Source organism: Prionailurus viverrinus, chromosome B3 (assembly GCF_022837055.1).
Source record: "Prionailurus viverrinus isolate Anna chromosome B3, UM_Priviv_1.0, whole genome shotgun sequence".
Taxonomy (NCBI): domain Eukaryota; kingdom Metazoa; phylum Chordata; class Mammalia; order Carnivora; family Felidae; genus Prionailurus; species Prionailurus viverrinus.
Window position 1 is genome coordinate 77,331,849 of NC_062566.1, and position 9,147 is coordinate 77,340,995.

The 9,147-nt window shown below is 40.3% G+C and overlaps 1 pseudogene; it reads left to right on the top strand.

Annotated features, from left to right (window-relative positions):
* Nucleotides 1-476: 476 nt before the first annotated feature.
* Nucleotides 477-593, top strand: LOC125169343 (uncharacterized; annotated as a pseudogene).
* Nucleotides 594-9,147: the final 8,554 nt, after the last annotated feature.

The following is a 9,147-nucleotide window of genomic DNA, read 5'->3' on the forward strand; positions in this document are numbered from 1 at the left end:
AATTTTACTAAATAAGAAATAGCACATATTTTTTATAAAGTCTTCAGTAGGATTGAAAAAGAGAAAACACTTGATTTTAGAAGGCTAATATAATCTTGATAAATTCAACAAGGACATAATTATAGGGCTGTGTCATGAATATAAATTAAATATCTTAAGTACGTTTCACAAAATGTTTAAAGGAACATACATATTTGGTTTAACTTTCAAAAATCAGTCATTGTAATGTGCATTTATAGAATAAGAAAAATATACTGCTATATCAATAGATAAGTATAAAGCACTTTATAAAAAAGATACATCATGCAAATACTAAGAGCTGATGTTGCCATACTATTATAAGACAGTAAAATGTAAGGCAAAAAGCATTATTGGAGATAGAGAACATTTAATAATGATAAAGGTTTAATTCAGCAAGAAGAGAACAATTCTAAATTTGTAAGCACTGAGTACCAAAGCATTAAAAAAAAAAAAAAATTGCTTCTCGGCCTTTTGGCTAAGATCAAGTGTAGTATCTGTTATTATCAGTTTAAAATAAATAAAACCAAAACAAATTTTGGAAATACAAGGAGAGATAGAAAAGTCCACTATCCAAGTAGGAGATTAACACATGGGACAAGCAAATAAAAAATATCAGTAAAAGTATTGAAGATTTCAACATAAGCAAACATGACATAAGGAACCTATTTTAGAAGCCACACCTGATAACTGTAGATAATTACATGAAACTATTACAAAATTGAATATAAGCTGAACCACAAAGGAAATCTCAAATTTCAAAGGATTAAAATCACAGAGAATTTGTTCTCCGGTTATAGTAAAAGTTAAGATAAAAGTTAATAGCAAGATAAGAAAATCTCCAAATGTTTGGAAATAAAGTGTATACTTGTAAAAATGTTCATGGGTGAAAAAAAAAGTAAAGAATGGAAATATTTTGAACTAAAAGATAAAATAAATCTTGAGGGATGCTGAATTGTGGGAGGTAACCATGCTTGGAGATTTATGGCTTTGCATACAAATATTATAAGCAGAATTTCATAGCTTTGAATCATCCGTTAGGAAGCCTAAATTGTCATCAGGGAGAAAAAAGTAAAAATTAATGAAGTATAAAAAAATGTACAGAGAAAAACCATAACTCCTATCTTTGATAATACAAATAAGTATTTGTATAAGTAGTTGCCTATATTTTTAGAAAGGCCCTTATGACAGCACATTCAATGGTATTGGAGGAATCTATAATGAGAAAAGACAACATGGAGTTTATGGAATTCCCCAATGGGAGAATTACAACATAGACTCTTAGGATTTTGGAGCAATCCACACCATTCCTACAGAGAATTATATACCTTTCAAGAAGTTCTTGGTATGCTTCTACACCCTGGAAAAGACACCATGACCATGGCTATCAAGTGGCCATGTGGCCAGAACTACGATAAGGTAGGTTCCATCAGATCTATCAGGTCATAAGTCAGATGGACCCAACAGCAATCTATCGTAAGATGGAAGTGTTACGTCTGTGATTGGGCATTAGTGCCAGAGGACTCCATTAAGTTGCATGAGCAAGTATTCCTGATCCCTATCTCATCAACTACTGTTGCCCTATCAACTGTTAGTTTTCACTTGCTGCACTTTCAGAATTCACTACATTTAAACTCAAGACACACTGTTCCTGGGCACCTGTAGCCAATGATCAACTAGTGGGTGGATGTGGACAGACATTAGGAACTGGACATTTCTGTATTCACCAAGAAAGACTCCCTGACCCTGCATTTCACAAGACCATCAGGAATGTTTTTATGAAAGGGACACCAGTATCAAAGGGAGTTTATTGGTGGCTTCTGTCATGTGTAGGCTGGGGTTGGTGGTAGGAAAGGTGGTCACAGAACTGAGCTCATTAACAGCAATAGGGATAATATTATCTCAAAGCAGGTGGTACACTAAACTTCTAGAAGCCGCAGAGCCATACTTACCATAATGATCTGCAAAGTTGGAGAGAGAGCCGTGAAAGCTTAACCCTCTGGGCAAAGGGAGTGAACATTCAATGATGGTGCTACTCAACATCTAAAATATTCTTAAAGAGCAAATATGGGGGCGCCTGGGTGGCTCAGTCGGTTAAGCATCTGACTTCGGCTCAGGTCATGATCTCGTGGTCCGTGAGTTCAAGCCCCATGGCAGGCTCTGTGCTGACAGCTCAGAGCCTGGAGCCTGTTTCAGATTCTGTGTCTCCCTCTCTCTCTGACCCTCCCCCATTCATGCTCTGTCTCTCCCTGTCTCAAAAATAAATAAACGTTAAAAAAAAAATAAAAAAAAAAAAGAGCAAATATGGAGAAGGAAGAGGCCAAGGGCAACCTTACAATAAAAATTAAAATCCCTGTTCGATTCCCTGACCTGAGCCAGTGACAAAACCAAACCAACTGACTGAAAAGGTGAACAAATCTCCAGGAGGAAAGGCCCTACAATACCCCAGCAAGTATATAAGATTTTCCCCGTAATTTCCCAAAATGACCTAGGCTATTTAAGTAGATGATTGAGTGTACATTGGGGGAAAGGAGGATCTTACATTTTGAGGAATATTAGACACAAGGTCTGAGTTGATGTTTGTTATCTAATGATCCCAAAGCATCGTTATACTCTTTGTTAGGATAGGGGGTACATAGGGGCCAAGTAACAAAAAGAACCCTGTCGAAAGTCCAGCCTATAATGGGTCCACTATTTCATCAGACCCCTACAGTAGTTATCTGACCAGTACTAACGTGATGGGATAGACATACTTGGTGGTTGGACTAACCATCATGTGATTCTTGGCCTGTGGAATAAGATTTACTATAGTGGAAGAGACAAGATGTGATGGTATCTTCAACCTTTGCACAAGATAGTAAAGAAAATACATTATCTCATCCCAGAAATGGGAGTAGCAGAGATTAGTGCCACCCTTAAAAAGCAAAGCGTGATAGTGTCTATCAAATCTCTAATTTACTAGTCTGGTCCCTGAAGAAAGCAGGTGGATCCTGGAGAATGACTGTAGACTTACTGTAAGTTCAACCAAGTAGTAGCCCTAATAACAGCTGTTATGTTAGACATGATACCATTTATAGAGCAGATTAGTAAGTCCCCAGGTACATGTTACATGGCCACTGATTGGCAGGAATAAGAATGTCTCCAATTAGGGAAGAGAATCAGAAACATTTTTCATTCAGGTACATCTGACAATATTCATTTACAGTTTTACTTCAGAACTATGCCAGTTCTCTTAATATCTGTTACACATTTTGAAGAGAATTGATTGTCTGGAATATCACTTTGATCCATTACATTGATGTCATATTGATCAGACAGGGTGACTAGAAGAGAGCTAGTATTCTGGGGTCCCTAATAAGACAATATACTCCAGAGGAAAGAGATAAATCATACAAGGATCAGGGTACTCTCACTTCAGTAGGGTTTTTAGGGGTCCAGTGGTCAGGCTGGATATTTCCTCCAAAATAAGAGAAATTTGCAACATCTTGTATCGATCCTACAGATAAGGAAGCCCATCACCTGGTAGGCATCATGCTCTGAAGGCGACATATTCTACACCAGATTTTCTCAACTTTGGCACTATATTGGAATGTTGGAACAGATAATTCTTGGGTGTTGTCTTGTGCATTGTAGAATGTTTAACAGTATTCCTGGCCTCTACCTAAATTGATGCCAGTAGTACTCCTCTTACTCTAGTCATAAAAAAATTTTTTTAAAAAAGGCTCCAGACTGCCAAATGTCCCCTGGGGAGCAAAATCATTTCTGGTTTAGAATCATTATTATATACCTAGGAATTCCGCTTGAACCCACATAACAACTGAGAGGGAAGGCTGCCAGATTTCAGGGTTGTCCAGAATAGCAAAGAATCCCATAGAAGATACAGGCTTTGGTATATGTAATTCTGCTTCTTGAGCCATGCTATCTGGAAGACTCTATGGTGTTGGAGGTATAAATAGTGGGAAAGATATAATAATGTAGAATTTATGGAAAGTCTTAAAGAGACAATTAGAATTCAGGTCTCTGGAGCTTTGGAGTAAGGCCATGCCATCCGAGTATAAATTATTATGTCTTTTGAAAAGTAGCTCCTGGCATGTTCCTGGGCTTTGGTAGAGAAAGGAACAATTGAACATGGACACCAAGTGATCATACATCTGGAGCTGCCCATAATGAATGAGTTCTATCAACCCTCAATTCATAAAGATGGGCAGGCCCAGAAGCAATCCATTGTAAGACAGAAATAGTATATGTGGGATCATACCTGAGCAGGACTCTAGATTGCACAAGTAAGCTAAATAAGCAAGTAGTTAAGATTCTTGCATCACCCACCACCTTATAAGAGGCCTCCTATGACCAGCTGAAGGGAAGAAAAGAACACACGCACAGTTTATAAATGGGATATTTCCTTTCACTAAGTGGGTACAAATTGAAAATATGTGTGGCTACATCTGGAGTGATCTTGAAAGACATTGGTTCCAAATGGGTGGATCTATGAGTGGTGCTCCTGATCATTCACTTTTTGTAGAAGTAACCTGAGGTGAGAGAATCTATGGACACACAGACAGTGGTGAATAGCCTGGCAATCTTGCCAAGGGGCCTGAAAGAGGAAGGACTAGAAAATCAGAGATAAGGAGGTCTGGTGTTGAGGCATAGAGCTGGGAATATGGGAGTGGATATGAAGTATGAATATTTTTTGTATTACATAATAATGCCCATCAGAAAGCATTAACCATGGAAGAGGCACTGAACAACTAAATATATGAAATGACTTGTCCAGTTGACATTAGCCACCCTTTGTCATCAGTTACCCCAGTGGCAGAGTGAGTTCATAAGCAAAGTGGTCACTGTAGAGAGATGTGGGCACAATAACATAACTCCCACTTAAAGCTCACCTGGCTACTGATTCAGCTGACTAAGCTAGTCTGAATATCCAATTTGTTGGCAAGAGACAGCAAGGCTGAGCCTCCGATATGGCACTATTTCTTTTTTTTTTTTTTTAATTTTTTAAAAATGCTTATTTATTTTTGAGAGACAGAGAGAGCATGAGTGGGAGAGGGCAGAGAGAGAGAGGGAAACCCTGAATGTGAAGCAGGCTCCAGGCTCTGAGCTGTCAGCACAGAGCCCGACATGGAGCTCGAACTCACGAGCTGTGAGATCATGACCTAAGCTGAAGTCGGAAGTTCAACCGACTGAGCCACCTAGGCGCCCCGGCACTGTTTCTTGAGGAGACAAATCAGTAACTTGGTAGCATATTGATTACATTGGTAATCAATTGGTAGCATATTGATTATATATATGGTCCCCTGGAAGGGCCCAACAGTTCATTCTCACAAGAACAGACAGCAATTCCAGGTATGGGTTTGCCTTTCCCTATCCCCAGAACCTCAGCCGTCTCACTATCTGGGGACTCATAGAGTATTTGAGAGTCATGAAATCCCACATAATGTAGCATCCAATGCAGAGATTTACTTCACAGTAAAAGAGGTGCAGGAGTGGGCCCATGACCATGGAATACACTGGTTCTATCTTGTTTCACACAATCCAGAAGCTACTGGCCTGACAGGCTTTCTCTGCTTATTCTTGCTCCCTCTTCTCATTATCTTTTACAGGGTTTACCTTCAAAAATATCTTGCATTTTCAACTCTGTCTTGGTGTCTGCTTCCTTTAGAACCCAAACTAACACAGGCTATGATCAGATGATGGAAGAGAAAAAAAAAATCTAGGTTTTTTTCATAACTGGATAGTCTTATAATGTGGGTACAAACCAAAAATTGACTATAGCTTCACCTCAGCTTCACTTAGGCATGGCCTTAACAGACAGCAATGAGAAGAAATCCTCCTGGTGAGCAGAGAGATTCAAGTGGCATACCTGATCATCCACCTTCATAGAGAGAATGGACTCAGGTTAGCATATATACAGACTCATGGGCAGTGGCAAGTGATCAGAGGGAAAGAAGAGAGGATAAATATTGGAATTTTAGGAAAAAGGATGTCTGGGGGAGAGACATTTGGATGGACTTATTGGAGTGGGCACAATATGTGAAGATCTTTGTATTGGATGTTAATGCTCACCAGTGTGCATATGCCATGGAAAAGACACTAAACAACCAATTAGCCAGAATGACTTGACTGGTTAACATCAGCCAAGTTCTATCATCAACTACCCAATGCTGGCACAATGAGTACACAGAGTTACCAAGATGGCAGAGCTGGAGGCTATGCACTGACCTAACAATGCCAGCTTCCACATCCTGAGCCTGAACTAACTTATGCCCCTTCCAAATGTCCAACCTGTCCAAATTTCCAGCAACACAGATCAAAAGTGAGTCCCCAGTACCATCTTTCAAAGAGACCAATCAATGACTTGGTGACATGTTGACTATTTTGCAGCCCCTTTTACTCTGGGAGGGGAAGTCACTTATTTTAATTGGAAAAGATACATTTTCTGATATGGATTCACTACATGAATGCTAAAGAGTGTGTGAACCATCAACAATAGGTAGAATACATGAGTCTAGGAATCATAGGATTGTTCTTAATAGGCCTTTGGGGAATTTATTCTTCCTGTTCCCACAGTCCTGGGTTCTGTGGATTTAGAGGTTGTGTTTCTCAAAGTGGGGATGCTTACACAATAAGAGCACTATTGAAATTTAAGCTATGGCTACCACCCAATTACTTTATGTTTCCATGTCAAGGGATCCAGCAGACCAGAAGAATAATCTCACTACTTTGATAAGAGTAATTAACCTTAATCCTCAGAGGGAAGAGGAGCTTCTGTTACACACTGGGACCAGGAAGGAATAGGTAGGACACTCATGTGATCCATTTCGGTGTGTTTTGGTACTCTTGCTTAAATTTGACAATAAACAAGCAAGCATAGCAACCATGACATGAGAAGCCCATGGTGACCAGAGGCTCAAAGTTAAGGATCTGAGTCATGCCACTTGTAAGTACTGAAAAGAGCAGACGTGCTAGCTCAGGGCAAGGGAAATCCTGAATGGAGTGTAAAAGAGGGAATCTATGAGTATCACTTGTGGCCTCGGTAACAACTACAGCAGTGGGCCTATAGTTTGTCCCACTAACGTTCTTCTTGTAAGTTTTTCCCAGAGAAAGAGATCTACTGAAAAGGAAAAATGGTTCTAGAATTTATAAGGAGTGGTTCTGAGCTGTGAAAAGTGTGGACTACAGTGGATGCTCTGCCACACTGCCCACCCCTCCTCATAGCAGTGAAAGACTCAACTTCTGAGAGTAATGCAGGATGACAGGCTTCAGCCGTCAGTCCTCTCCAGGAATTATCCTTGGCTAAAGAGGACTACTTTGCCTAATGTTGCAATCCCTTTCCTGGGAGTAGTCAGCATCCAATTATTGGTAAATATGCGGGTATAAATACCCAGCCTTTTTACCTCAATTTGGGATAACTCTGAAGGGCCATGTCAGTTTCAGAGCTCACAATGCACTTCAGTGAGGTCTTTGTTGTGAGTATATCTTAGCCCACCACTTCCCTTTCTTCAATGCTGCTTTCTTCTCTTCCACCATTGGCAGTGGTGTCTTGGAGTGAGTTTGTACTGGATTATGGGAGCCAATAAATAAATTTGCAGAGATCTCTCAAGCTTATTGATGTCAGATTGTCAGGTTAAAATCAGTCATGGTGGGAGTATTTATACCATAGACATCAGCAAACTCTACAAATCAGGGCTTCCCACCAATGCCACCCCAGGGAAACAAGTTAGTATTTACCAGTACAACACTACCCACAGGTGTTGATCAGAGTGTTCCCTTTTAAATTTCCTATGTATGAATCTGTGTCTGCATCTGCTTTCCAGGAAATCTGACTTGAAAGATGTAGATCTATCAGGTAGTGATAGATCTTTAATTTATTTCTATAACCTAGTACATAGAAACGAAGCACAAGAAGTACTTGAGTCGAGGCACGAATTCTAATCAGTACTTGGTAGAAAATAGGGTGATCAACTTGTCCTGGTTTCCCAGCGCCTTCCCTGGTTTTGGCATGAAAAGTCTCATGTCTCAGGAAACATTTCAGTCCCAGGCATACCAAAATGGCTGGTTAGCTAGTAAACAAGTAGGTAATCTAGAGCAGAAAAGGCTAAGCTTAAGGTATTGGGCCGATTTGGTGGTTAGGGCAGGTGTTTTAGTGCGGAGCCAGCAGTAAGCACATTACTTGGGGATTACTTTTGGGGATTGCAGGGGTGGTTGTTGATGGTGGTCTGATCAAGCAGGCCGTAGGCTTCTAAAACAAGGATGCAGTCATGGGTCTGGGATTTGAGGGCAGGATTCTAGTACCCCAGAGCATTAGTGAAGGTAAGACAGTACTCTGGTCAGGGAGGAGAGAGCAGAACGTGAAGGAAAGGACACAATGTAGCGATTCCCCTGCTGTCTGAAAATAGATGGTGTAAAGTGAGCAGTTACCATGAATTTATTAGGAAAATTATTGGAGCGTTCTCAGACCCCCCAAAAATCACCTCTCTTAGGCTTTTCTGATCCCTTAAGAAACATCTTGCTAAGGGATGCACAAAATACATTGAGACAAAGCACACATGCTCACAGACACCCTTCAAAGCTATGGTGGTCCGATGCTGACAGGCTGAGTGTAGTTTCAGGGGAAGGAGCTTGGCAGGACCACTCTTGCTGCTGGGGTGCGTGGTGCCTGTACAATGGATCACTGCAAAACAAATGCAGAATGCAATATTTTTACTTTCAGACTTTTTCATAAAAGCAAAAGTCCTCCTTGCATTTCTTTCAGTTAGAAAAATAGGGGGTAAGGTGGGTCTGTGATAAAAGTGAAGTGGCCTAACTCTAACTTTCAAAACATGGTACACACCTGTGTTGAGATACCACTCGAATTCACAGCTTAATCACAGAGAACCAAGTATGGGCCTCATTTCTACAAGGTGTGGAGAATTGGGGGTAGTAAAATCTATAAAACTTGATTAACTCACAGTTGCTGTAAGTTAGTGATGGGGTTCTTTAATTCATCTTTGAGCCTGGGGCAAAGCTGCACCTGTAGGAGCAAACTAAATGACCCTGGCTGTAGGCTTTAGAGGGCTTTATTTGGGTAACTGCTAACACTGAGTATTGAAAGTTGTTTTTTTTTTTTCAGTGTCCTGAGCACTC